General features: G+C 51.3%; 1 protein-coding gene across 1 annotated transcript in view; it reads left to right on the top strand.

The window, feature by feature from the left end:
- Positions 1-27,861, top strand: part of SMAD6 (SMAD family member 6) — a 76,168-nt gene that overhangs the window by 46,519 nt on the left and 1,788 nt on the right. The gene's annotated exons all lie outside the window — the stretch shown is intronic.

Here is a 27,861-nt window from a genome sequence, read left to right as displayed (position 1 = left end):
GGCCAGCGCCAGGAGCATGAAGAAGCCAGTTGCCTCTGGGAGCACTGGAGCTGGATTCTGCGGCTAGCTCTGGGAAACAACATAAAGCTCACCTCAGAGCTGTCTCATCTGAGGGGTGAGGGAGCTGGGGGATTGATCTGCCACTCTGGGGGCATTTATTCCTAGCCCTTCTGGACTTCCAGGGCATGCCCTTGGACAAAAGCAGGCATTGATACACGGAAGCTGGGCCGAGCCTGCGTTGGTGTGAGCCGAGGGGTGTGAGCAGGGCACCAACAGAGGTGTTCATTCAGTTCGTTCAGCCAGTGTCAATGGAGCACCCTGCGTTGTGCCAGCCCTGGTGGCCCAGAGACCCCGCCACTGGCCTCCCAGGGCAGCGGTTTCTTCTAAGCAGAGGAGAGCCTGACAAGCCCCTGCCCTCTGCAGATCCAGCGTGAGGCAGGCCCTGTGCCTGCAGTTCTGTGGGCGAAAGCGCTCTGCCAGTTGTCGAGGTCTGTTCTGTGGGTGGTCGGAGGATAATGGCGGTGACCACAGCTCTGCACAGAGGGCTCAGACCTGGAGGCTTTTACTGTAGGTACTGTAGAATCAGAAGTCAGGGCCAGTGGGTAGTCTGTGGTCTTGGGGAAGCCACTGAGCCTACCTGGCTAACTTAGTGTGGCCCATAAATTAAATGATGGTTCAAGTACAAGTCTTAGCCTGGTACCTGGCACATCAGTGCTCAAGAAGTGGGCTCTCCCACTGCCAATCTTTACAAGCTGGTCACACATACGTGGACCCTTTCCATAGAGCTCCCAACATGCTATATGGTGGCAGGTGGGGCGTGGTCTGTCATTGCCTCTTTCACAATAGGAAACTGAGTCCCAGAGGAACGAAGACCAAAACCAGGGTCTCCTGAGCCCCTGGGCAACCTTGCTTTTCTGACAGGACAGGTGTGTGCCAAAAATCAAAGCAAACTACAAAGCCTGCCTGGGGCAGGAGGAGGGGAAGCCCTACCAAGGTGGGGTAGACCAGCCATGCTCTTTGGCTGTGACTTTCACCCGCCTCTTTCATCCGCCTTTAAGCAGGTTGATGCATGAAGACGTTTAGACTCGGAACTCGAGCTCCAGATTTGTGCCCTCTGTACCCTCAGAGCCTGGACAGTGCAGGCATGGAGCAGGATATCAGTGCTAGTAGGGCTTTGGCGGTCAGCCAGCCCAACCTTTGTTCTGTGGCGGAGAGGAACCGCTCCGGAGACACCAGTAAGTCACTTACTGGCAACCAGAAATTCAGCAGGGCCCTGGATGGCCGGCCTGCTTTTCTTCCTACTCCTTCCGGAGGAGGCTGCTAAATAGAGTGTGTTTTATTATAGTTGCTTATAAACATGATAAACATCCCTTACATTTCAGTTCCTTTAAAAAAAAAAGCAACTTACAACCCAGCTTTTCTCTTGCTCCTTAGGAAAGCCCCAAGAGGAGCAGGGGTGTTGCCCACTTTTAAGCTGGAGTAACTGAGGCCCAGGAAGCTTGCCTGGGTCTTGGGACTGGCAGAACAGTGATCTTTCTGCCATTCTGGGTACTCTAGTGGGTCGTTTAAGGCTACCTCTGGCCTGCTGTCACTATAGGAAGTCACATTACCTCTGTGCTTTTGAGTTCTTTCACTAGGGTAGATGGTCTCACGTCACCCCACCAGCTTGAGCCTCTTCTCTCAGAATGCTTTCACTTAATGGAAGCAGACACTTAATAAAAAATTACATGTGCAAATCTATAATAAAGACCTGAACAGATTGCTGTGGGGATTGCAGCAGGGGATGCCTCGCTGCATGTGGGAAGGCTACATGGAGGAGGTGATGTGTAGTGCTGAATGGGGACAGTAAAGGACCAAAGAAAAGATACAGGGGGTGTCAGTAGCATTCGCCAAACACTGTGCTGTAGGTATGTTGTCTTACTGAGTTCTTATAACATACAGCTCTAGGAAGATTGTTTCATTATTGCCATTTTGCAGATGAGGTCATTGGACCCTAGAGAAGGAAGATGGCTTATTTGGGTTGGGTCCTAAAGCCCCCGTTTTCCTTCCCTGCTCTGTGTTCTCTGCAGCCTCCCCTGCCACTGCCATAAAGGCTCAGAGGCCTGAGCAGATCTTCCCAGCACTTTTAGGATCTGAGATCTCCAGAGGGTGATGATGCTGAGCAGTCCTGTAAGAGGGTGTGCCCCGGGTAAGAGTGGGTGGTCCCAGGGCCTACTTCATCTGTGCCTTCAGCCTTGTCCCTCAGCCTGCCCTTGAGTCATCCCAGCTGTGGGATTTGGGTAGACTTAGGCTTTCTGGGAGCTGGACATCTTGCAGGATTCCTAGAGGCTCCTTGCTTCCAGAACCTCAGCACTGCCCCTTGGGTACTGTCTCCCTACTTCTCCCTTCCTCCTGCCTCGGCTCCCTTGGGAGGCTTCTAACATTCACTAAGGGCAAGTGGGTGTGGCCAGGGTCACCTAGGCATGCCTGCCTCTCCCTGATCTCCTGGTGGCCTTTTCTAAGGATTCTGCTTTGTGGACCTGAGATACCAGGGGTCACTTGGCTCAAGATTTCATCCTACAAATGGGATAAGTGAGGCTCTGAGAAGGGAAGCGACTTGCTCAAAGTCACACTATGGTAGGGGCTGGGCCAGAACTGCTGGTGATCTCAGGCTATGGGGGACCATGTGGACCCTCTAGCCCTCTGCCATGATAGGATCCAGTACTTCCTTCCCGCCCTATACAACTCTGTCCCTCCACCCCAAAGATCCTCATAAACTTGAGGAATTTACAAAAACATTTTTTCTCTTCCTGCAGGGGCTTCATCACTCTTGTGGAGATTGTGAGGTAGGGTCTTGCTGAGGGAAGGAATCCCAGGTGGCTGGCGCTCCATTTCCTGGCCCAGCTCCCTGACACTGCCTGCCTTCACCAGCAGGGGTCCTAAAAGGTAGCATGGAGTGGGCTGGCTGGGAGCTCAAGCTCTGGGGTCAAATGTCAGCTCCACCACACTCACCACTGGTGGCCATGGTCTCTTGTGTCCTCCTCTGTAAATGACGGCAGGCCTATCTCAGGAGGACGAGTTAACAGTGTACATGCAGTAAATGCCCCACAAATGAGTGATGTCTTCTGGCCTGCAGAGACAAGGGGGCTCTCGTCCCTGCTTTCTCTCTGGGCTCTGTGTTCTCTGGGCGCCCTCAGCCACCACTGTTCTTACTAAGTGGACTGGCTGCTGGTTTGTGCTCTCCTTAAATTAAAAGTAGGGGTTGACCTCAGACTCTACTAACAGAAAGGTCAGACAGCTTGGATCTGTGTTTTTCAAGGTCAGAGTGTGCCAGGCTACAGGTGGGCTCTCACTGGGCTGCAGAAAGACTCAGCTGCAGTCTGTAGTTTGCAGGGGTCATGCCCCTGTCTTCCTGACCACCGTCCACTTGTCCACGAGCACACTCAGCTCACCCGCATCCCTCTTGTGCAGAGCAATGGGTGGTACTTGCGGGGAGCTCAGCGGTGCCCGGGTGCTGCTGCAGTGATGTGAACTGGTGGTGCTTCTGTGCTGGGCACTGGAGGGTGGTTTGGCGCAGAGTTGGGCATTGCACAGTGTCTTTCATCATCCTTACAATCACAGGGAGTATCAGGGAGTACAGTTAATTATAATCCCCATTTTATGGGTGGGTTCACTGAGGCTCAGGAAATGCACATCAACTTAAGGTAACAGTGACAGGCTTAAAAGTTCACTTAAGACAATGGTGCCAGGGACAAGGTGAGGCCTTATGGCTCCCTGCAGAGGCAGCAAGGGAACTGGGGGGCCAAGGGAGGCTCTTTGGTTTGGGGGGATGTGTCTTAACTTATCAAGGAGGTATGACTTCATTTGGGTCTAAGGATAGGCTGGTTTATTCTTGTCCCTAGTCCTTGCTCCACCGCTTGCTTGCTGTGTGACCTTAGGCAAGCCCCTTTCCCTCTCTGGGCCTGTAATGACTGCACATTCAGGTCATCTTTGGATTTTCTGGAAACTCCAGCAGCAGATCACTTGTGTGCAGAAAGGAGCTCTCTTTATTAATTCTGGCACTGCCCTTAGTCTTCAAAAGCCTCTTAGGGGCTGGGGGGTCCTGGCCCAACTCTAAGGGGTCACCTTCCTGTTGAGCAGTCACCACCAGGCTGGGGGTCTGGCAGAAATCTCAGCTTGCTCGCTTGAAGGCACCAAATAGACCCTATTAGCATGAGAGCAGGGCCACACTTCCCAGACCCCATCTGCCCTGAAACCAGCAAGCCATGATCACTCCCTGTTCCTGGGCCTCAGTTTCCCCTTTGTAGCATGAGAGGAGAGGAGACAGCTTGGATCTGTGTTTTTCAAACTCTGAGGTGTTGCCATAAAGCATGAGGGACTTGTCCCCATTTTAGATCCTGAGACTCATGATAAGATTCTGTGTGGGGAGTATATGGGGTGGGAGAGGGTATTCCACCTGCTCACTGAGAGAGCAGGTTTCGAAAACCAAGTAGATGATCTATCTCATCCACTCAACATTATGATGCTAAGGTCATCCTTGGATGACCCGCAGGGAACCCCAGAGGGGGAGGATGGGGTGATGGGTAGGGGATGTAGGGCAGGATTCCAAGTATTGAAGCTGTGTCTGCAATTGCTACCAGCCTGTGAAGTCGCCACTGCAGCCGTCTGCTCACTTGTAGCCATGGCCCCACCTGGGCTCCAGATGGCAGTGCCCACAGGTCATCCCTGTGCTTGGTGGGTGCTCGGCGTGTTACCAGGTGCTCACCACTAATCTCCCAGCACTGCCTGGGCAGGGAAGCTGCTGTTACCACCCCATTTTAAGGATAAGGAACTGAGGTTTAGGGAAGGAGGAGCCCTGCCTAGGTGAGAGACTGGGGGAGTGGCCATCCAGTGTGGGTGAAGAAGCTGGGAGGTTGGGGACAATACCGCCAGCCCCTGGCAGGGCTGGGCTTCGCTCCCATCTCCAAATGGGCCTTCAGGCCAAGGGAACCCATAGTGGGGTTAAACAGAAAGGCCTCCTGGAGGAAGGAAAAGATTCCCAGAGTTCTGTGCTTCAAGCCATTTTGGTAAAAAAAATCCTAATTAGAGGTGACAATGGTGACTTTGTCTGTGGGCTCACTTTTTCCTCCCTCTTCCCCCACCTCCCCCTTCTTTTTGTCCCTCATTTGTTATATCCATGGGAAAACTAGGTAACGTTATAATTACCGAAAATATTGTGGGTCTGTGGAAGCTAGGGGGAGGGGCGTGCCCGAGAGTGCAGGCGGCCCTTTTTTTAAAAAAAAATTTTTTTTTAGGTTTTATTTTTTTCCTTTCGTTTGGAAACGGAGCTCTTTGCAGTCATGCTGTCACAGTTAAAATAAGGTTTAAATTACAGGCCAGCCCGTGGCTTTTCCCCTTTCTTTCAGAATTTTTGCCAACTTGCAATTTACTTAATGAAATCCTGCTATTCCGTTTAACGGGGATATTTTTTGCAGATGTTGATTTAACTTAGCTTTGCAAAATATGTGAACTGTACCGTTTCTTTTCCTATTTTTAACGGTTTCAGGATTCTGGTTCAGCAACTCCACTGGCTCTGCCATGCCAACAGCCATGTTTACTCCCATCCCTTGAAAATATTTGTTTTCCATTGCTCGGTCTACCCTCCCCTCCATCCCACATGCCCGCAAGGGGGAGAGGTCCAGAATCTTCCAGTGGAAGTCTTAATTAGGTTTAGTAATGGGTAGAATTGGGCTGATGGAACTAGAAGGCACACCACAGTGTCTTATAGTCTAATGCCCTTGTCTTGGAAATGGGGGATCAGAGAGGGGAAGTGACTTGCCTGAAGTCACACAGCAAATTAGGAACAGAGTGAATGACTTAAGTATGTAAGCTGGGTCCTCTGGATCGAGGTGAGAGTGGGTGGTTTTGGCCTTGTGGCTATTTTGGCTGTTTCTTCTCCCTAGGAAGAGAGGCTTTTCTCCTCCTCCCTGGGAGCTTTGGGCTCGACCCCAGGTTAGGAGGGAAGTTCTGCTTCACGTCTACCTGAGGCCTCTGTGGCATAGTGGAAAAACTGAGAGTTCTGAGTCCCGGGGCTGTAGGGAAGGGCTTCTGCTACTGACTAGCTTCTGTGACCTGGGTCAAAGGTGTGACCTCCCTGAGCCTCAGTTTCCCCACCTGTGCAGTGTAAGTGATAGTACCATCCTTGTCTGTGAGAAGGGCAGGCATGACACGGCAGGCGTCCAGGGGAGGCTTTTACAAAATCCCCACAAACCGCCAACTCTGACACCAGGGTGGGACACAAGAGGAGAGCAAATCTGGTGTCTGTGGGTGCTCTAGACCCCTGTCAGACATAGAACAAAACACCCCTTCCCTTCTGGTCAGGGACCTGCTTCCTCTGGCCACCCTTTTCTTAACAAGCAGTCATCCAGAGTGACAGGGACTAGAGTCAGGAAAGAGTGGACAAAATTGTTTAGCTTACTGGGGCGGAGACCCAGAGATGGCAGGGGCTTGCCAGGGGCAGAGCCTGACCCCAGGCATCACTCCTCAAAGCTCCTGAGGCGAGTCTAGCCCCTCAGATGCTTCTTTCCTGAGCTCCCCAGACTGGGGACTGGTCCATCCTAATTCCAGCCCCTTCAGGGCCTCGCCCCCAGTCTCTTGGAGGTCTTGTCCGGCTCCGACACACGGGAAGAGGCTAAAGGAAATTCTGGCAGTGGGGCCAACAGGGAGAGCTGGGGCAGCAGCTTGGTGCTGGAGGGGGTGCCGGGCTAGGCCTGCCCTGAGTGCTGCGTTCCGCACACAGGCCCCGGGTGCCAGAGCGTCCCCAAGCTTCGAAGGAAGTGGTGGCAGGACAGCAGAGCCACAGGCAGAATGCAGTGGGCCTGGGCACCAGGGACGAGGCCCTCTGTACACATGGAGCTGGCCTGGCTGGGGCCAGGGGTTGGCGGGGCGGGCGGCTGCCTGGGTGCACTGGGTGACCTCAGGGAGCAGCGTCCTGAGGCCAGAGGGGCGGGTTTCCCGTTAGTCTGACAGAGAGGGCTGGGGGCACTTCTTGAAGCAAACCCCACGTTATATAAAGTCTATTTGTATGAAGTTGTTGTCTTTGTGTGTGTCTGCGGGTGGAGGTGGTGGGTAGGAAAGTGTGACTGGGACTTCTGTTGACTGAAGAATTCATCATACGGATCCTCATATATTCATGACTCATGGTTCTTAAAAACTCCCCTTTTTATAATTCAATATAAAGTAATATGTCTTTGTACAAAAAAATATAGTTATATTCTTTTTCTGTAAAATTCAAAATGTACTGATAAAGCAGATGTCTCTTTTTCTTAGCCATCCCACTTTTCTCCTGACAGTTAACTACTCTAAAAGTCAATGATATGGAAAAGCAGCACAGCACGGTACATTTAAAATAAATGTGTGGCAAGTGCAAACACTAGTGACAATAAATGGGACAAGCTCTCAGACCGTGTTTCTATAAATCCAGTTACATGTAGATTTCCAGAAGAGAGACACTAAACAAAATTATGTAGGAAGGTTGAAACTAAAGAGAATGGGGAAGAAAGATATACTCATCAATGCTAAGCAAAACAAAGCAAGTACAGTAATTTTGATAGGAGGTAAAATAATTCTAGGCAGCAGAGCATTGCAAGAAACAAACAGGGAAATTTTACATAGATCAGGGTTTCGTGCTTTTCTGTAAAGGGTCAGATAGTAAACATTTTCAGCTTTGCAGGCTGTGCAGAGTTTGTGCCAGCTGCTCAGTGCTGCTGTTGCAGCATCCACAGACCACACGTGAAACAATAAGCATGACTGTTCCAATAAAACTTTATTTGTAAGAATAAATGGTGGGCCGTATTTGACTGTTGCTGACCCCTGACACAGATCAAAGCTAAAAGGATCAGCAAGATATAATAATTATTTTAATATACCTAACAACATAGCTTTGATATATCTGAATCAAAGACAAGCAGATATAAGAAGAGAACTTGAGAAGCCCCCCGAAGAATGGGACTTAATAACACAGTTCTTTCAGAAGTTGACCGATTCAGAAGATAGAGAAACGGAGACTCAGGAGCAACTCTGTAGACCTGTTGGTAGGGGTGTGTTTACAGATGCTCATTCACTGTACTCTCTGAGGTCTCTGGTCACCCCTTGAGTTGTTTGTTTGTTTGTTTGTTTGTTTGTTTGTTTGTTTTTAAACTAGAGTCGCCTTTCTCTAAATAGGCTTGACAAATAAAGATCGGACCAAAACAAAACAAAATTCTATATTTTTATCATTGGGTGCTTTGTGCTGTCCTAAATTTCCTACTTCTAAGACCCACCTGTCTTTTAGTTTTAATCACACCCAGTTGTAAGCAGGGAGCCATGCTTATTGAGCTAACGGCCAGTTGGGATACATACCCGTGAAACTGTGGAGAGCTGGTTGGGCGCTGACCCTCCTTGCCCACCAGTGGCTCCCTGTGCCTATGACGTGGCACAAGTGCTCAGCCCCAGTTGGATAGTCAAGGTCTTGCGTGGTCTGGCCCCCGCCAAGCTGTGTGGACTCCTCTTTCTGCATGAGCACTCCCGTCTTCTGCAGTCTGGCCACAGCATGCTGTATCCTCCTCCTCTTCTCTTGCCCCTGCGCCTTTGCCTGGTGTTCTTGGAGCACCGCCTTCCCTCCCCACCCCTCCCACCCTCTCCGTGATGGCACTCCGCTGTCTGCCTCCCCAGACAGACTTGACAGCCACCTTTCTTTGTCTCGCTGCCCTTTATTGATAAGGCTCTTTTGGGCTGTGGGCGCTTTCTTCCCCTGGACTTGGAGCTCTGAGCGCCGAGGTGTGGCTGGTCTTCTGGGAACAGTGTCGTTCGCAGTATAGGCTCTGGGTAGCACCCGTGAAAAGAAGGCAGCATCTTTGGGGGGCCTCCCTCCCTCCTGCAGAGAGGTTGGACTGAATGAATGTTTGAGAACTCCAGCATCACCCCCGGCACCAGTGTGTGACCTTGGATTGGTCAGGAGGCCTCAGTTTTTCTCCTCGTCTGTAAAGTGGGGCAGTCAGTGATGCCTGTGTCCTAGGGTCGTTGTAGGAACTAGATGTGCCTCATAAGTGGTGAGCTTGCAGGGCATGTCAGCTATGAGCACATCAGTCCCTGGTCCAGCGATTCTTTGTCATGGCTGCTTTTGGTCCCATTCCACAGATGGAGAACCTGAGGCCCAGAGGAGCTACAGCCTTTGTCCCAGGCGCACAGCTAGAAAGTGGCAGAGGTGGGATTTGAACTCAAGTCCTTGGTTCCAAATCCCACGCAGAGGTGCGCACTGTCCTCAAACACACCCTGATGTTTTGAGTCAGGACCATCCGTGGTGGCTCCAGAGTGTCGCCTTCCCTGCCGGTCCCCCAGCCTGGTGCTGGGGCCGCCACATCCGTCTCATTCTAGAAAGTCGATTTGGTTTGGTCTCCTTCCTGTCCCTGTCATTTCTCCCTCAAGGAAGCCAGCTCTCTCGCTAACGTGCCAGGCTGCTGAACCCTCCACTCCTGGGATAGTGACATATCAGAGCCAGAAAACGGGCCTCTTAAATCTTGTTAAAAACAGAGATTCCTGGGCTCCACCCAGGACCCATGAATCAGAATCTCCAGGGGCGGGGCCTGGGAATCTGGACTCAAGGGCCTAAAGTAGGGCAATCACTAGCTCTTTTAACCCTTTTATCCTTCTGTTGAAGAGGCCCAGCCTCAGGGAGGCCCAGGGAGCCTGGGGGCCTGACAGGCCCTCTCTGGACTCTCACCTGAGCTGTGGCTGCTGCCCCTTCCCAGCACTGTCCCCACCTCTCCCTCCCCATCCCCCAGCCTCAAATCTCTAGAAACCCTGTACAATGGAAGAGGTTGCGAATGGGTGTGCAGAGACCTTCTGGAAATGCAGGCTCTGCTTGCAGACTTCCTGTGTCTTACAATGTTATCTTCAGAATAGGAAACTTTGCCCCATTTTTGCAACGCACATCCTTTGCCTGAGAGTCTACGGTGGTGCCGGCCAGCCGGGGCGGGTCACTTCTCAGGCAGAGGCGGGGAGCTGTTCTGACAGCGATGGAGGAAGGACTCTCTCCCTGCTACCCGCAAGAACAAACAAACATACCCTTTTGCAAAAATATTTCACGTCGTTGGATAATCCTCATCAGGATTATTTGCTCCTTGGGCCCAGTGGTGTTAGGGACCAAGTCTTCCCTCAGGGATGGGAGCCCCAGCCGGGAGGCCTGGCCCTGCTGCCCGCGCTCTGGCAGGTGACTTCTGCACTCTGAGCCTTGGCTTCCTTTTCTCTAAAGGCAGGAGGCTGGGCTGAATGGTCTCTGGCCCTGACATTTAGCAACTCCCCAAGAATCCTTTCGATTGCCCTCAGTTTCTCTTGGAAATAAACATGATGTTGCTGTTTGTATGTACCACAACACCCTGTAATTTTCAGAGTTTCCACCAATGCAAGAGTGGCATGCCCCTTTCACCCTCAGCTCCAGGACATTCACATGACAGTCCGTTTTGAAATGGGAGTAGAGAAATGACCCTCAGCACTCCTAAGGAGTGAGGCTTCCCACAAGCTTGAAGTCTGCTACAGGCCCCGGCTAGTGCTCACCTTCTGTGGGCCAGCTGCAAAGAGTATTTATGCCGTTTCCTTTATTCCCCTCAGACTGGAAATCTCAGGGAGGATGATTTTGGTTTGAGGGAGAAAATATGTGTGTATAGCCCACTAAATAATTTGGAACTGACCAGAAGGAATGATGTTTATAAAAACAAGAGTCTCTCTGATTTCCTTTGACATCTCCCTCCGTTAGTTTCTTCTGACTTCAGCCTCCAGCATTTCCCTCGCCACAGGATTAAATTCCTCCAGGAAGCCTGTGGGCACAAGGGGGCTGGAGCTGTGCCGGGGAGACCCAGAGCCGCCAGTCTCCCCGGGGTGCCTCTGTCCTGGCACTACCCCGATGCCCACCAGCCTAAGGGCCCCTGAGGAAGGCAGAGCCCGTTCAAGTGGCACTGACCTTGGGCAGGGAGTCAGGCCCGGCCTCCAGGCCACCTTCTTCCTCTACCTTGCATTTCCTCGTTTCCGAGCTGCTCGGCACACAGTAGGCATTTAGTGAGCACAAGAGAGGTGCTTCCTAAGCAAATGTTCTTCTCGCATGTCAGTGGCTCTTCTGTTGGCCGGACCCCAAACCCACAATGAGTGGTTCTTGAAAACATCCTACCCACTCTTTCCCTTCAGGGAATTTGCTTCTAGGGTTTGAGGGTGGAGCTCCAGTGTGTTCGAGGCCTGGGCGGGGCGGCTGCTGTGGCTGGGTCGGAGTGGTCAGGAGCGGGTGCCCCAGGAAGGTAGAGGTGGTCAGACTCTGACGTGAATGACCTGCTAGGATGTGGCTCTTGGTGGGTCTTCATAAATAAGTGCGTTGGTGTGCCTATTTTACGGTAAAGGCCATGAGGAGGGAGGGGGTTGAACCAAGCGGATGCTCAGATTCCATGTGCCTGGCGAAGGTCCTTTGGATCAAACCGTGGGTCAGCCACAAAACCCATGGTGTCTATGGCAGAACGTCTGTCTGGTGGCAGGATACGTGTTGGAGGCCAGCCCCAGAGCTTTTGTGGGGCTTACCTGACAGCACTCTTTGGGGCCCACGTGAGTTGGCAGGGGAGGGAGAAAACGCATCTGCCTCGGGCACCTGGCTTCCCTGTATCACAAGATGAGTCTCCCCCAGGGACACAGCAGAGAGGCCCCTGCTAGCCTGGGGAGCCCTTCTGTGGCTGGTTCCATCACACAGTGGGCATGGTGATCCAGAAGGTGCCCGAAATTCCCACAAAGGCAGGAACAGCAGGCCTGGAGTGGGCAGCAGTCTTGGGGGGCTCTGCTGAGCACCTCTAAAACTAGGAGATGGAAGGTGGAGAGAGATTAATCTGGTCCGGAGGCTGGGCCTGACTTCCTGCCCAAGGTCAGTGCCACTTGGAGGGACTCTGCCTTCCTTAGGGTCTCTTAGGCTGGCGGGCTTTAGGGTAGCACCAGGACAAAGGCACCCCGGGGAGACTGGCGGCTCTGGGTCTCCCTGGCACGGCTCCAGCCCCCACGTGCCCATAGACACAGGCGGTTGCTCCTGACTCAGTGGCCTTGGGGACCTGCCCAGCCGGAACCTGCCATTCCCCCATCAGTGTCGCCTCCCCGACTTGGCAGGCCTTCTGGTCGAGCTGGAGCGGCCCTCGGTATTTCCAGCTTGGCCCACTGCCCACCTCTCTGGGGCCTTGCAGTCTGTCCCTCGCAGGCCAGGACCAACACGCCCTCTTTGCTCGACAGTTGGCTTCCCAACTCGCCCGGGGCCCCTTCCTGCCATCCCACACTGGGCAAGCTTATCTGCGGGCCTCTCACCTTGCCTGCTCCTCCCTGGAGTTGTAAGCGTGACTTTCTTTCTGGGAGAAAAGAGGAGGCCTGGCTAATTTGTAAATTACCAGGGAGGCCATAAATGTCCTTGTTTCATCTACTGCAGTTGACACCTGAGGGGGCCGTCACATGAATACGCCCCAGTTGGCTGGGTGTCTGGGCCAAATGCCCCAGGAAATGCTGCTGCTTTAAGGTGGGTATGGAGATAAATGGGTGGCATGTTGGTATGCTGGAGCCACTCTTTCCTGGGTGGCCACTGAAGGGCCTGGAGGCCCTGGGGACACTGGAGGCTCAGCCATCCAGGTGGCGTCCTTTCCAGTCCCTTCCCACTGAAAGGGAACACTGACACTCCCCAGTTCTGGCGAATTGGGTGGGTGATTGGGAAGAATCCTGTCTAAGAAACCAAGCTTTGTGATTCCCACATACCACAGACTGATGCCAACTGGATAGCGTTTCCTGTTAGAGGTCATGTGGAGATCTGCTCTAGGGAACAGATAAGAGCAACTTGGAACTGGTGTGCCATTTGTTTACACAGTGCTAGTAGGGTAAACAGTTCTCCTGAGCCTTATTTATATTTTGCATTTGTTTATCAAAACTTTTTTTTAACTTCAGCCCAGCTGCTTTTGGAATTATTACAAACTCTGGATTTATGAGTCCTAATTAATAGGACTTTATTGAATGTGTATAATAATTTATCTTGGCAGTGTGTGTGCTTTACCCAAAAGCCTCAGTGCTTAGGGTGAGGGAGCCAGAAGTGTCCCTTCCTCCCCAGAGTGTCAGTGTTATGTGAAGATTTGGGGAGCAAGTCATTGGTCTTATCGGATCGGAAGCAGACATTCTGTGGGCTAGATAAAAACATGCGATTTCGAAGATTTTTCCCTCGGGGTCTGAGTCCCCTGGGCTTGGCTGGCTGGCTCCATGGACACTCTAGGTAAGGTCTGCACATGGTGGGCTGTGTGTGGACCCAGCGGAAGAAAGAGGAGATGTGGAGGATCCTTGATGGCAATTTTCAGCACCAGCAAATGTTCATCCTTTTTTGTGATCCGATACATTCTTTCTATCACTTTGGCTCTACACAGGGGTTATGTCTCGCCTTTGATGTTCGTCCAGCTAGCACTGGCATCCACCAGTCAGCATTACTTCTCATTAGGAATTAAGATTCTACTTTGCCCAGGGACTCAGCACTGATGTCAGGAAAATTGTGCTCTGATTTCACACTTGGATCTCACTGTCAAGGGGGCTACATGCCACTCAGGGTTGGTTTCTTTGGGGCTGCTTGTCCATGTAAAGGCCTTCCAAAGGCCTGGGCCAGGCAGAGAGGGGCTCACACTGCCATCCTTTTCCTTACCACCCTGTAAGACGCCTGAAAGACTTTCATAAACCCGAACTCAGCCCTTGCCTCTCCTGCCCTCCGCTCACCCAGCTGCCTGTCATTTTCTCCATCCAGTGAGGATAAAGTGAGCGTGAAGTTGGAGGCGGCAGTTTCCCCAGCCCAGCCTCCGGATTGCCTCTTGGCGTTGTTGTGAGTGTCTCCCTGTCTGGCTAGTGAGAAGTATCAGAGGACAGGGTGTGCCGGGTACCCCCTTTCTCTACACACCACGCACACCGCGGCCTTCAGGTCAGGGGAGCGTATCCCCATTCCACCCACTTCCAGAAATCAGAGCATGTCGTGGTTTTAGGATGATACTGGGCTGCCAGTTGGATCAGTGCTGTAGGGTGGAGTTGGGAAAGGAGGCTTCTGGGTGTTTGGGTTTTTCTGCTGTTATTTTAAACTGGTTTTAAGTACCCTTTCTCGCAGCTAGGGCTGCAAGATAGGGCTGGGGTGTTGTGAGATGCTTGATGTAACTGAAAGGGCCGCTCCCCCACAACCCCTCCACTGAGGAGGAAGTGGTTAGGTGGCCAGGAATGCAACCTGTGCCTCCCAGATTAATTAATAATTGAGAGCTGGCCCCCAGCCAGGAGAGCTGTGAGAGATACAGTGAACAAAGTGGTTAACTACAGCGGGGGAAGGAAAGTTTGACTTTGCCCCTGGCTAAAAGGGAAATTCACAATGGCTGTAATTTATGGGCTGAATTACTTGGGATCCTCCTTAGTGGGCCCAACTTGAGCATGTGCTCCAGGAATGCAGACAGGCGGCCTGCAGTGCCCACAGGGAAGGGAGGAGGAAGGAGTGGGGGGCACATGGCAGGCGCCAGCTTCCATGGAGGAGGTGCAAGTCACACCCATGGGAGAGTGGCTGCACTGACTGCCTGCTGGGACTGCAGACAGCCTACCCGGGTACACTCTGCAAGGAGGAATGGAAGGAACAGTGGCTGTGGAGTCTGGCTGCCCTGGGTTCAAATTCTGCCCAATTGGCTGTGTGACTTTGGATAAGGAGCTTAATCTCTCTGAACCTTCATTTCCTCCTCTATAAAATCATACCTGTCTCCTAGGATTGTCCTCAGGGTTAAATGACATGGGGTGTGTGGATAGTTGGGGCTCAATAGCAGCTGGGTTTCCATGGGATGACTGGCAAGGGCAGCTGCAGCAGCTGTAAACAGGGTCATTACTTAGCTGACCTCTGCTAATGTTTGCTAGGCCCACACATGCCAGGTGTATGTTGCTTTCTAGGTAGACTTAACCCACGATTCTTCAGCTCCCATCCCCAAGGGCCCTTTGAGTCGGAAAAGGGCCCTTCCTAGTGAGTCGTAAAAGACACCCCTGTCCCCCTATCACACAGGGAGGGCCCTGTGGCTGCAAAGCTCTGCAGTGGGGAAGGCCATCCTGGCAGGCACTTGGGCTTCGCTATCAGTTGGGTTCTCCCTGGGTCCGTGTCTTTCCTAGAAGAAATCAAGGATTATGAACCAGATCATGCAAAATAAGCCATGTGCCCCTCTTGGCCGGAAAGTTGGCCTGGGGGATAGAAGACCAATGAGAAGCACCACTGGCCGTTGTGACCATCGCTCTCACGTTATTGCTGCATGGACTTGAGTCGTGCAGTGTCCCACTGTGCCCAGACGCAGGCTGAAAAATTACTTTGAGGGATGTGAGACTCTTCCTGAGGTGACGGCTCCTCTTTCCAAGATGCTTGGGGAGAGACAGTGCGGGTGCAAGGGGCAGGCACCTTCTACCTCAGAAGAGCTGAGTGAGCCCTGCTCTTGCTTTCTCATTAACCCTGTGGACCTCAGCGCAGTCAGCCAAGCTCTCTGAGCTTTATGTGCCATAGCCTAAAGTAGGGTCATTTATGAATGGACTTGGGGGATTAGAAAATTCTATACCATTAAAAACGGCATCCTGCCATCACCACTGATGGGGCTTGGGCCATCTTCTTGGCTTGGGCTACAGGGGCTGTGGGAATGCAGCTTGGCCTCCTTTTGCTTTGGAAACCAGTCCTGGACTTGGCGTTGAGGCATGGGGCCTGGGTCTCTCAGGCTGTGTCCACCTGTTAGCCTGGTAGAAGTGATGGACTGACTGGCTCCCTCCTCTGCACCTTCCTCCCCAGAGCAAACCAGCCACCCCTTTTCAGGCATCCTGGAACCTGGGCAAGGACGGCGCTGAGCAGCTTTAGCCGCTCCCACCGGGCACAGTAGCACAGCCACAGACAGTAGACCGGGTCACAGGGGTGAACCTCTGCCAAGCCCATGGGTCATTTTGCAACAGTTTTGCAGGGAACATTTAAATCTCATGTTACTACATTCTTTACAGCAAATATTAGTATTTATTTGTGGCTCAATGATCTCTCCAGTCAATATTAGCTTTTCGGTCATTATAAAGCACTCCTGGGTGTTCAAGAAATATACGAGAACGACCTACACAACCCTCCCTGTAAAAGAATCCAGTGTGGAGGACTCCGCAGTCACCAGAGAGGCATGGATTTATGTACCTTTGTGTTATAGAAGGATATTTTAAAGGAAATGGTTTAATGCAAGGATTATTTTAAAATTAAATGCCCTGACCTCTGGGACTTTAATTTGGGGGTGTTTATCCCAAAGTGCATCTTTAATGTAGAAGAGGCAGGAGTATTTGGCTCGCAAAGGTCACATGATACTGTCTCTTCAGTAAATAACAGGCTGCTGTGTGACGAGGAGGCTGTCTCTGAGAGCCTCGTGAACGAGAAAGCCGCTGTCACAGCAGCCTTTGGCTTTTCTGTTCAGGGCCACGCTTCCTGTTCCTTTCACCCTCGTAGACCTAGCACTCCAGAGAAATTCAGTCCACCCCCATTGCCCACTGAGATGACTGGGCTTTAGGTAACTGATTAATTGATTGATTGATTGATCGATTGGTTTTTGAGCCACTGAAACAAGCCTTGCACACAGTGAGCTCACGTGGTAGTATACCATAGGCCAGGCTGCATCACGAGGCTCAGCAAGGAGGGGCGTTGCTTCGCCATCCCTGCCTCAGTGGTGTCATCTGCTGAGTGGCAGTGGTGCTGCTGCTGTGCCTTTTTCAGACACAGGGAGAACCTGATGGTTTCTCAGCTGCCCTGCCAGCTCTTGAATGTCACACTCCCTCAGCACCCTACTGTTGAGAGCACTCTTGTCAGGCCGCGCAGCTCCAGGTCCTGGGGAGCAGGGGCAGAGAAGAGTGCAGCCCAGTCTCAGGCCAGCCTGGTCACAGGTGGGCGGGGCGGAGCACTCCCCGTCCTGATGGCAGCATTCCTGAGGGTATCACGGAGGGGATTCAGACCCCGGGACTGGGTGGGGAAGGCTTTTCATAGGAGGTGAATCGGGGTCTTTCCAGTTGAGCAAGACTCTGGAAACATTGGAGCACAGGGGAGGACCCTCATATTCCTTGAGTGCAAGTTCCTGTTTGAGGCCCTTTCCTGATCCCTCCCTCTGCTCTGAGTGAAGTAGGAAGCCCGAGGAAACCAGAGCAGGGCTGGCTCCACGGGCGTCCTCTCGGACCCGTGCTCGGATGGGCCTCTGCTTGGTTCAGGGCTCTGCTTTCACCATTGGAGTTCTGGTAATTTTTGGAGAAGGAGTCCTGTTGCCCTGGTTAGTAGCTGGTCCTGGCACTCAAAGGAGCAGTGGCTTGGCTGTAGTAACAGAGCTGCTGGGGTTTGCACCAGTTCACCTCTCTGCTGCCTGTGGCCTCAGGGAGCTTTCCAGATCACGAAAGCGTGGGATGGGCAAAGTACGAACAGAGTGGGGTATTAAAGGCACGGATAGCCAGGGGACTCCAAGAGCAGGAGATGGTGAGGCCGGGGATTCGAGGGGTCTGGGCTGTGCCCCGCCCCTGGCCCTGTCATCCCCTGGTCCTGGGATGTTTGTGCACTAGGGTGGTGAGTTCTTGCCCTTCAGAGCTGAGACAGGTTGATGGAGGCCATTTGGAAGTACTCTGCTTTTATGGCTTTCTCGTGGGTCCAAAGTGAAACTCTGAGGCAGGAGGTTTGCTAATAAAACTCAAATTATATTTGGAAAATAAAAGAAAAATGGAGGAGCCTGAATTCTCCTAATTCTGGGAGGGCAGGAATGTTCCCTGAAGCACAACACTGCCATCTGCCACAGACCCGCATCCCTGTCCCTCGGACATGTGCCCAGGCCGTCCCCATCTGAACCCCCAAAGGGCTGATTTTGTTCTCTGTGGTCTCAGAGTCAACGGGGAAGTCAGAGTTGGGTTGGATCAGTGAACTTTGGCACTGAAAGCCTGAGATGAAAACCCAGACTCAGCTAAGAACCCAGAACAAGCGAGGGAGGAATTCGGGGCCGAGCCCTGCACACCCTGCAGGCAGGAAAGATCTGGGGCCTCTCCCTCCCTCCTCACGATTGACACCGCTCTGCTGGGGACCCAAGTACCCAGCTGTATTACCTCGCACCGATAGTGTTATTTCAAGTCTTTCCAGGGCCCACAGGACCAGCCAGGCTTTCCCACTGCTGGGGCGGGGTTCAGGGGTGGTTCTCCGGGTAAGAAAACAAACAAACATACTGAATCTGACTTTGTGATAAAACAAAAGAGGACTTGGAATGGGAGCAAAGTTCAGAGCTTTCTGTTGCTGAAACTGGTTCCTTGTCAAAAACAGGGGCTGATTTTATATTCTGCTTATCACGGTCTCTTCCCTCAGAGACACTCATCACCTTGCTTCCCTCCCAGGGCACTGGAACCAGAATCTCCCCTGACTCTGCTCTCTGCCAGGGGTTTGCCTGCCCCCAGGAGAGCTCCTGGTGTGGGGTCTCACCCATCAGCTCTGCTGGGGGGCAGCAGCCTGACAGCAGCCTCAGGGTGGTTCTCAGTAGCCAGCGCTGCCTACAGTGTTAAGCTGGAAGCACCAAGGCCTGGGGAGAAAAGCCACTGCTCCCCAAGCCCAGAGAACCTGGAACGGTCCTGTCAGGGCTCCAGGACAGGTGGAAGCAGGACCCCAGACCTCTTCCTCTGGTGGGTCCCCTGTCCCCCAGAGCAGTAGGTCCCGAGGAAACTGTGGAAGAGATGCTGAAAGGTCTTCGTATTGTGACCTGGGCCAAAGCTTGTTTTCTGTCAGGCTGCAAGAGGAGTTCATCTTTTCTGAATTTGTTTGAATACTGCACATGATAAAAGAAGGGAAACCTTACCCGCCTCGGCCCAGGCTGCCACTTTGTTCCCCTGGAGACATGGGGCTGAGCAGGTCTGGGTCAGGGTGTCAAGGCTCAGAGAAAGGCCTGAGGGGGCCAGCCACTGCCCCTCTGGGTGCCCACCAACTACCCCCATACCCGTATCCCTCCTAAAGCCCTCTGGGCCGGGGGCTCTGAATACTCCCCAGGATAGCAGAGGGAGCACGAAGGGCCTGGTGGGGAGAGGGTGGACTCAGAATCAGGCCAGCCTGTGCGGGTCTCTGCACTGCACTGCTGCTGGCCTCAGAATGGGGATGACTCCACCTCTGGGCTTGGAGAGTTCCGAAGGGAGAACAATGAAGAACACAGAGCACCCGGCACCTCCCACCCTCCAGCGACTTGGCCGGGATTGGCAGCGCTGACCCAAGATCGCAGCATTGCCACAGTCGAGGACCGCTTTTAATGCCGATGCTTTTATAGAGCCTCTGTGTGCCGGCCTGGAGTGGGCACAGCTGGGTGATGGTCTTTGTGCCCTTACCCTGCAGCCCTGTGGGGCTTTGCGCCCACAGGTTGCATCCACAGGAGTGATGCAAAGCCCCTGGTCTCTAAGCCTGTAGAGACGTGAGTTCAAATTTCAGCTTTGCAACGTCCTAGGTTAGGACTGTGGATGTGCTATGTGACTTTCAGGCCTCAGCTCCTTCACCTTAAAGTGGGAAGGACAGAGGATTAATGGCCTGTTGAGATGATGCATTTAAAGTACTTGATACTCTGCCTGGTATTTGGTGAAAGTTCATTATGTGAGCTGGTTTATTATTATGACTATTAATGTTACTGTTTTTACTATTGACTATTTTGTATTATTATCACTCCTACCACTACTACTATTATGATTCCCCCTGGTTCTCAACTCCTTTGGCACATCTTATGTTTGCAGGTATCATTACCTAATATGAATGAATACCCTCATGAAACTGTAGAGGCTGAATTAATCTAGTAAATTATACAAACAATATATAGAGGTAAGACTGTATGATGGTTTCAGTATTAGTAAAAATAATAGTAGGGGTTACCTTTCGAGTGCTTATTTTGAACCAGACATTGTTAGACACATTTGAAATTAATCCCAGCAGCCCTTTGAAGGAAGCACTGATTGCATCCCCATTTCACAGATTAGGAAACGAGGCCCAGGGAGCAGTTGAAGACAGTTGAGGAAGATTTCACAGCGGGTGGGTGGCAGAGCTGAAGTTCACATGCAGGCAGTTTTGCTCCTGGACCCATGTTCTTAATCCAGACCCGCACAGGAGACAACTGATCCATCCTAGCTGTATGGCTAATTCTACTGTGACCTTGGGAAGTCACTTTACCTCTTTGAGCCTCAGTTTTTGTATGGCAAAGTGGGGGATGTTGGTCACAAGTGCTATCTTTCCTGGCCTCCCCTCTCTTCCTGTTGTCATTCTCCTTTTGCACTTGTTTACTCTCTGGCTTGGGATAAGCCCCACTGCCAGCAGGTCTGTGGCTGGTCGTCTGTCTGGTAAGGACAGTCCTTAGGCCCAGGTGACCAGCAGCCGAAAGAGTCCCCAAGATGGACCTTGTGAAGGCGGCAAGGGTGGCCAGACTGCCCATGATGTAATGACCGATTAGGAACTTCCTCTTGGAAGCTTGGCTTCCTCTAGGAGCCAAAGGTGCTGGCACTGAGGTCGGGGTAGGGGTGGGGAGGGGTGGGTGGGAGCAAATAAGAGGAAACTCCTGTCAGCTGGGCCCTCCTTTTGGAACGCGTTCAGCAGAGAGGCTTGGTCTAAGCCGTTGACCATTAACGTGGCCCGTGCACATTCCTTCTCTGCTTTTACTGCCTGATCCCGGTGGGTAAAGGCTGGCTGCTCCCTCCCTTAACAAAGGAAAAAAAAGAGCCTTTAATTAATGCTGCATCTCTGGACTTGCTGCAAAACCTAAAGCCATTTCTGCAGCTTAAAATGACAAAGGAAGGTTAAGTGGAAACTCTTTTTTTTCCCCTTAAGTTTGATAACAAAAACTACTTATCTAATGGGCAAACGAGGCTTTTAAGGGGGTGTTAGGTTAACCAGATGCAGGGCCATGTAATTATTCCCAGGCCTGGGAGCCACAGATGAAAAAGCCGCCGGTTGGACTGGAACTTGAAGCCACAGGCATGACATGGGATAGAAGAAAGGTGTTTTCCAGGAGGCCCGGAGGCCCCAGTGTGGCTTATGCAAAGGGGATTGGAAAAGCCAACCCTGGGCTCATCCAGCCCTGGGAGAGGCAGGGAGCCTGCCGTGGCCCAAGCTGTATGTGAAGTAGCAGCAAAGGCTTTGAACACAGAGGACTCTCGGGTAGGGGAGGGCGGCCAGGTCCCTGGGGACCGAGAGGACTCTGACTGGCCTCCTGCAAATGCTCTGGGCCTTTTTGTCTGGCTCCCTGAGAGTCTGAGGGATTCAGAGACTTTTGGTCTGGGCACATCCTAGGTTCCCTTCACAGCGAGGCCGAGTCCAGGGTGGCGTGGCCACGTGGAAAAGGGCAAAGCACAAGGAACACGAGAACACGAGCTGCACGGCGTGTGCCTGGGCTTTCGGAGCGTGCAGCCCACGGGGGAGCACACGGGAATGCTGCTGCCCTTTGTTTTGACAGAAAACTGCTGATTCGAAGAAGCTAAAGGATTTCTTGGGATTTCTCTCCCCGCCTTCCCCAGACTGTGGTTGGGCCCTTGGTACCCTGCACCCCTCCCCCTCAAGAAATTACATGTTGGGCTCGAAGCACCCTCCCTGGGTGGAGGGGCCAAGAGGAAGGACTGCCAACCACTGGGGGGGGGGGGGCTGCTCCAGTTTAGGGGAGAGGGGAGGGCCTATTGTGGGCCCGTCTACTCCAGCCCACCCCAGGCATCCACCTCCCTCTGGTGGCAGGAATGTGGGCACTACCAGGAAGCCGGGCCACCCCTACCCGGCCTGGAAACACAGGGGCTGTCCCCTGGCCACCACAGAGCCCTGCTGAGGCCACTTCAGGACTGGAGCTGGCCTGGCAGCACAGTCCTGCTTTTTTTAATTTTAATTCTTTCAGGGCCTCATATTTACAGTGAAATACACAGCTGTTAAGTACATAGAGGTCACAATTTTTGACAGTGCGTACACCTGAGTTCCCATTGTACCAGTCCAAACGTTGAACACTTCCACTCCTTCCCTGTCCTCCCCACTCCACGGAGGAAATTCCTGTTCTGATTTCTGTCGTAGATCAGTGTTATCTATTTGAGAATTTCATATACATGTAAACAAACGGCACCTTTCTTGGGTGCATGTTGTATGTTTCAGTACTTTGTCCCTTTTTATTGGTGAGTAGTGTGCCACTGCATCCTTTAAAAAGGATGTTCCTTTTTTAAAAAAATTTTTGTTGGTTTTTAAAAGTTATTTTCGGCTTTTAAAATTTTATTTTTTAATTACTACAGTTTACATTCAATATTATTTTGTATTAGTTTCAAGTGTACAGCACAGTGGTTGGACAATCATATACTTTAAAAAGTGGTCCCTTGATATTTCAATTGCCCACCACCATACGTAGTTAGTACAGTATTATTAACTGTATTCTCTGGGCTGTACTTTACATGCCTGTGACTGTTTTGTCACTACCCATTTGTACTAAATCCCTTCACCTTTTTCACCCATCCTCCCAACCCCTCTACCCTCTGACACCCATCAATCTGATCTCTGTATCTGTATGTCTGTTTCTATTTAGTTTGTTTATTTTGTTCTTTAGATTCCACATATAAGTGAAATCATACAGTGTTTGTCTTTGTCTGACTCATTTCACTTAGCATAATACCCTCTGGGTCCATTCATGCTGTTGCAAATGGTAAGATTTCATTCTTTTGGAAGAGCAATGTTACATTGTATATATGTGCCACAACTTTGTATCCACCCTTCTATTGGGCTGCTTCCATATCTTGGCATTGTAGATAATGCTGCAATTAACCTAGGGGTGGATATATTCTTTTGAATTAGTATTTCAGGTTTTTTCTGGTATATACCCAGAAGTGGAGTTACTGGGTCATAACTGCAGTTCCAATTTTAAGTTTTTGAGGGAACTCCATACTGTTTTCCACAGTGGCTGCACCAGTCTGGATTCCCGCCAAGAGTGCACAGGGGTTCCCATTTCTCCACATCCCTGCCAACACTTGTTTGTTGGTTTATGGATGATGGCCATTCTGACAGGTGTGAGGCGATACCTCGTGGTGGTTTTAATTTGCATCTCTCTGATGGCTGGTGATGTTGAGCATCTTTTCACATGTCTATTGGCTTTCTGTATGTCCTCTTTGGAGAAGCATCTATTGGGTCCTCTGCCCATTTTAACTGCATCATTTGGGTTTTTTGGGTGTTGAGTTATATGAATTCTTTGTAAATTTTGGATATTAACCCCATATCTGATATATTATTGGAATATCTTCTTCCATTCAGTAGGTTGTCTTTTCATGTTGTTGATGGTTTCCTTTACTGTGCAAACTTTTTAGTTTATTGTAGTCCCTTTTTCTTTTGTTTCCCTTACCTAAGGAGCTATATCAGAAAAATATTGCTAAGAGAAATGTCAGAGATTTTACTGCTTATGTTTTCTTCTAGGAGTTTTATGCTTTTGAGTTGTATATTTAATTTAAGTCTTTAATCCATTTGGAGTGTTTGTTTGCATGTATCTGTTCAATTTTCCCAGCATCACTTATTGAGGAGACTGTCTTTACCCCATTGTCTGTCCTTGCCTCCCTGTCGTATATTAATTGACCATATATATAGGTGTGGGTTTATTTCTCTTCTGTTGCATTGATCTGTGTGTCTTGTTTTATGCCAGAGATATACCTTATTTTTGTTTATTTCATTACCTTGGGCCATTTGGGCTACTATAACGAAATACCGTAGGCTGGGTGGCTTAAGCAATACATTTATTTCTCATAGTTCTGGAGGCTAGAAAAGCCAAGATCAAGGTGCCAGCAGATTTGGTGTCTAATGAGAGCCCATTCTGGTTCATAGATGGTGTCTCCTTGCTGTTCCTCCGTGCTGGAAGGATTAGAGAGCTCTCGGCATCTCTTCCATAAGGGCACTAATCCCATTCATGACGGCTCTGCCTCAGGACCTCCCAAAGGCCCACCTCTCCAAATGCCACCCCATTAGGGCTCAGGATCCTTACATGAATTTGAAGGGGACACACACATTCAGTCTATGACAGCCAGTCCCCTGTCAGACATCTGGGCAGCTTTCCAAGATCAGGTGGTGCTGAGTAGAGGTGCTGTGAGTGTTCATCAAATCACAGGAATTTAGGGCTCAGTGTTTTGATCGGGAGACTGAGGCCGGGAGAAGGGAGGTGAGCTGCTTGATTAGAGCCAGGAGGCAGGACACCTGCCTCCAGGACTCCTGCCAGATCAGCGCCAGACTGCGCCTCTGCTCTTCTCCTCCCCCTCCTCCTCTCCGCAGAGCCGTCCCAGTGAGACCCAGAGTCTGGCTGGGAACTAGGCCAAGCCCCGGGCAGGGGGTAGTAAGCAGGAGTTTCGGTCAGAGCACGGTCATCTTTGATGTTGTTCACTCGGGTCTGACTCCCCGGCATTTATTTGTAATTAAGGAGCTGGTTCCTAATTAGGCTGATGGCGGGACCACAGCCTTGAAACCATGAGAAGAGAAAGATCTTCTGCAAGACACTGCCCCTGCTCCCAGAGTGGCAACTCAGACCGGAGATGAGCGGTGTGGTGGGTGGCATGGGCTCTGCAACTGTGGGAAGTGCAGCGGGCCCTGGGCTTGGGGGCACCCGCCCTCTCACTCACAGATGGCGTGTCCTCTAGTGTGGGGTGTGGGGTGAAATAGTGCTGCAGCAGTGCTTGTCCTTGTTGTAGACATTCAGTTAGTTGTTTGTGGCTTCATTCTCTCACTCACTGAATGCCTTTTTCCTCAGGTACCAGGCCAGCAGCTAAACATATGTAAAGTCCTTTACAGTTTGCCGAGGGCCTTGCCATCCACTGTCCTATTGTAACTTCTCATGGCAGTGACCCTGGGGCATGACCCCCAACACGCCTAGGGAGTCCTGGTCTCTGAAGGGTCCGGCCAACCCTGGGGCCAGTGAACAGGCAGCTGCTTCTTTCTGCACGTAATTGATCTGCTGCAGGGAGTTTCCAGAAAACCCAGAGATAAACTATGTGAGTGAGGCACTCAACTATGAATAAGCCTGTTTTCCAAATGGGGAGACTGAGGCCTGGGGACATTCATCGACGTGTCCACAGCCACACATTTAGTCAGTGGTGACAGCCTTAGATCTGTGTCAATTCTGAAACCTTTATTTAGATCATGAGATGAGCATTAGGTTAGAAATCTGGGTTCTCAGGTTCTGGCCCCTGTTCTGCCACACGCTGTGGTCTGTCCTCAGGTGAGTCGCCCTGTGCCCCTGGGCTGCATCTGTAGGGCACAGGGACATTGGGCCCAATCAGCGGTTCACACAGGCCAGTCTCAGGACTAAGTTTTCATTGGTCCATGATGAAAGAAATAAGAAAATTTCTTATAACCCAGCCCTGGCTGGTGTGGCCCAGTGGTTGAGTCTGGCCTTCAAATCAAACGGTCACTGGTTTGATTCCCAGTCAGGGCCCATTTCTGGGTTACTGGCCAGGTCCCCAGTGGGGCATGTGAGAAGCAGCCACACACTGGTGTTTCTCTCCATCTCTTTCTCCCTCCCCTTCTCTAAAAAATAAAGAAAATTTCTTATAATCTAAGTGTAGCGATTTTCAACCTTTTTCATCTTGTAGCACACATAAACTCATTACTAAAATTCTGCGGCACACCAAAAAAAAATATTTTGCCAATCTGAAAAAAACATATGTATAATTTTGAATGATTTACCAAAAAAAAAAAAAAAAAGTAATTATCTACCCATTTTGCTCCAAAGTGACTTTAAAAAAAATCAGGTGCCTATACTGGTGTATAATGATTTCTGTTACCAGGAGTTGAGAACTCAGACGCAACCTTATTATGTGACGTGACTGCTAAGATGCAACTCTATTGTCTGACCTATATACAGGGCCCGGCAGGAGTAACGCCATCGAGTGGGGTTGGTAGGGTGCGTGAATGTCTCACACGAGATGGACAGCAGTTTGAACACTTCACCTAAAATGCCATGTGGCGTGCTGGAGTGTGATGTTGTGTTACAGAATTACATGTTCGTGATTTTGTAATAAAAGATTTGTACGTAATAAAAGGGGGGTGTTATTTGTGCTGGATCCTGTATTTATGCTTCAAGACAGGGCACTCCCCCCAGACAGTTGTGTCGGCTGCTTTGACACTTCTGTTTGACCGTCTCAGAGAAGCAAGCTCAGCGCCCTGGACCGGATGGTCAAGTCCTGCACGTTCTAAAAATGCTTGTGGCACGCTAGTTGACAATTGCTGATCTAAATGTGTTAACTTTAAATCCGATTTCTTTTATTATCACATTATACCTTTTGTAATTTTGTTAGTATTAATTTGCACTTCCTTTTGTGCCAGCGATAGTGGCAGTCTTGGGGATTTTAATGTCATGACAAAATAAAGCAGTGGTAACCCTGTGACGCTCCCAGCCCCTCGGTCGAACAGTGTCGGTTTGTGAAAGCCCCAAGTGTTGGGGCTCCCTGAGATGCTGTCAGGGGGCCCCTCAAGCTCTGGAGCCCTGAGACCCGGAGATCACCATGTTCTGGGGGTGGGGGGGCTCGCCTGCTGGCTTATTCTTGGATCAGACCTGAGGTCTGAGTCCTGGCCCACCATCCTCTTGGACCTGAGGTTGTCAGCCCCGCCTGCTGGGCAAGATTCCGGTGGGGGTGGGGTGAGGACAGTGTTTCAGCACTGGAGATATATTTTCTTTCCTCCTTCCCTTTTAGTGCCTATCTAGAGCACCCTAGGGATACAGTCAGCCTTGGGAGAGAGAAAGAGAAGACTGAGACCCACTCCTTCCTATTTGAGGGTCTAGCCTACTCAGGGACACTGACCAACAGCATAGGCACCTGCTCAGGTCAAGGGGGGACTGCATTTAAGCCTGTAACTGCTACAGGAGGGAGTGGTCAGCGAGGGCTTTTCCGAGGCTGCAGTCCATCTCCTGGAGTTTGGAGACTTGGCCAGGAGCCCAGGCCTGATGAGGTGTTGCCGAGGCTGCAGGAGGTGAAGCCTGGCCCAGGCCATGTCCTCGAGCCAGATAGCTGGGCAGGCTGAGTCCTAGGGCAGCTCTGTGTCTCCAAATACAGGCCACTGTTCCTGCGAGGGGCACTAGGGGAAGGCCAGGGACACAGATCTTGAATGGGGTGGTGGTGTAGATGATGAGGGGGCATTTGGCTCAGCTGGTGGGAGGAGAGGGACAGGAAGTTTCACCTGGTCTTGGATTGAAAGGCTTATGGGAGCTGAGAGAGGAAGTAACCCCTCCCCGCCTCCAGTCCCATTACCCTAACCACCCCACCTCCCACACACACACTCTGACTATGAAACTGCTTCTTTCCCTTTTACTACTAGGTGGCTGACTCTGAGCCCTATCTGTGAAAGGCAGACAGCAGTAACCAACCCCTCACTTGGTGACACTGTGCAGGGAGCCCTATGTTTGTGGGGTGGGGGGTGATGCACAGGCTCATGGGTAAACACCTTTAGGATCTATGGACCATGAAAGCAGTTGTGGTTACAGAAGGGGAAACTGTCGGGGATGGGGAGGGCCTAGCTCAGTGCGTGGGTTTAAGGGGGGGACCTGCACTCCCCTCTAGAGGAAGCCCGGCACTGATGCTGGCTACAGCACTCACCGGTGTGTACCCTTGAACAGTCAGGGCACATCCCTGGGTCTCAGTCTCTGCACCTGTGAAATGCGCTGGTAGCAGAGGTGGACCACCGCTGTTGTGAAGAAGGCACCTGGCTCGTGGAAAGCACTCAGGGATGCCTCTTGCCTGGCCTGTTGCCCATTATTCTCCAGGCATAGCTTCTTTTGCTTGGTGAGAAGGTTCACGCTAGACATTTATGGCCAAGCTGGGGTGCTGCTTGGGAACGCCCAGCCAGTGCCAGAT

Source organism: Artibeus jamaicensis, unplaced genomic scaffold (assembly GCF_021234435.1).
Source record: "Artibeus jamaicensis isolate MK-2021 breed Jamaican fruit bat unplaced genomic scaffold, CSHL_Jam_final contig_548, whole genome shotgun sequence".
Taxonomy (NCBI): domain Eukaryota; kingdom Metazoa; phylum Chordata; class Mammalia; order Chiroptera; family Phyllostomidae; genus Artibeus; species Artibeus jamaicensis.
The sequence above is the reverse complement of the archived record's forward strand: the minus strand, read 5'-3'. Positions and strand labels throughout refer to the sequence as shown.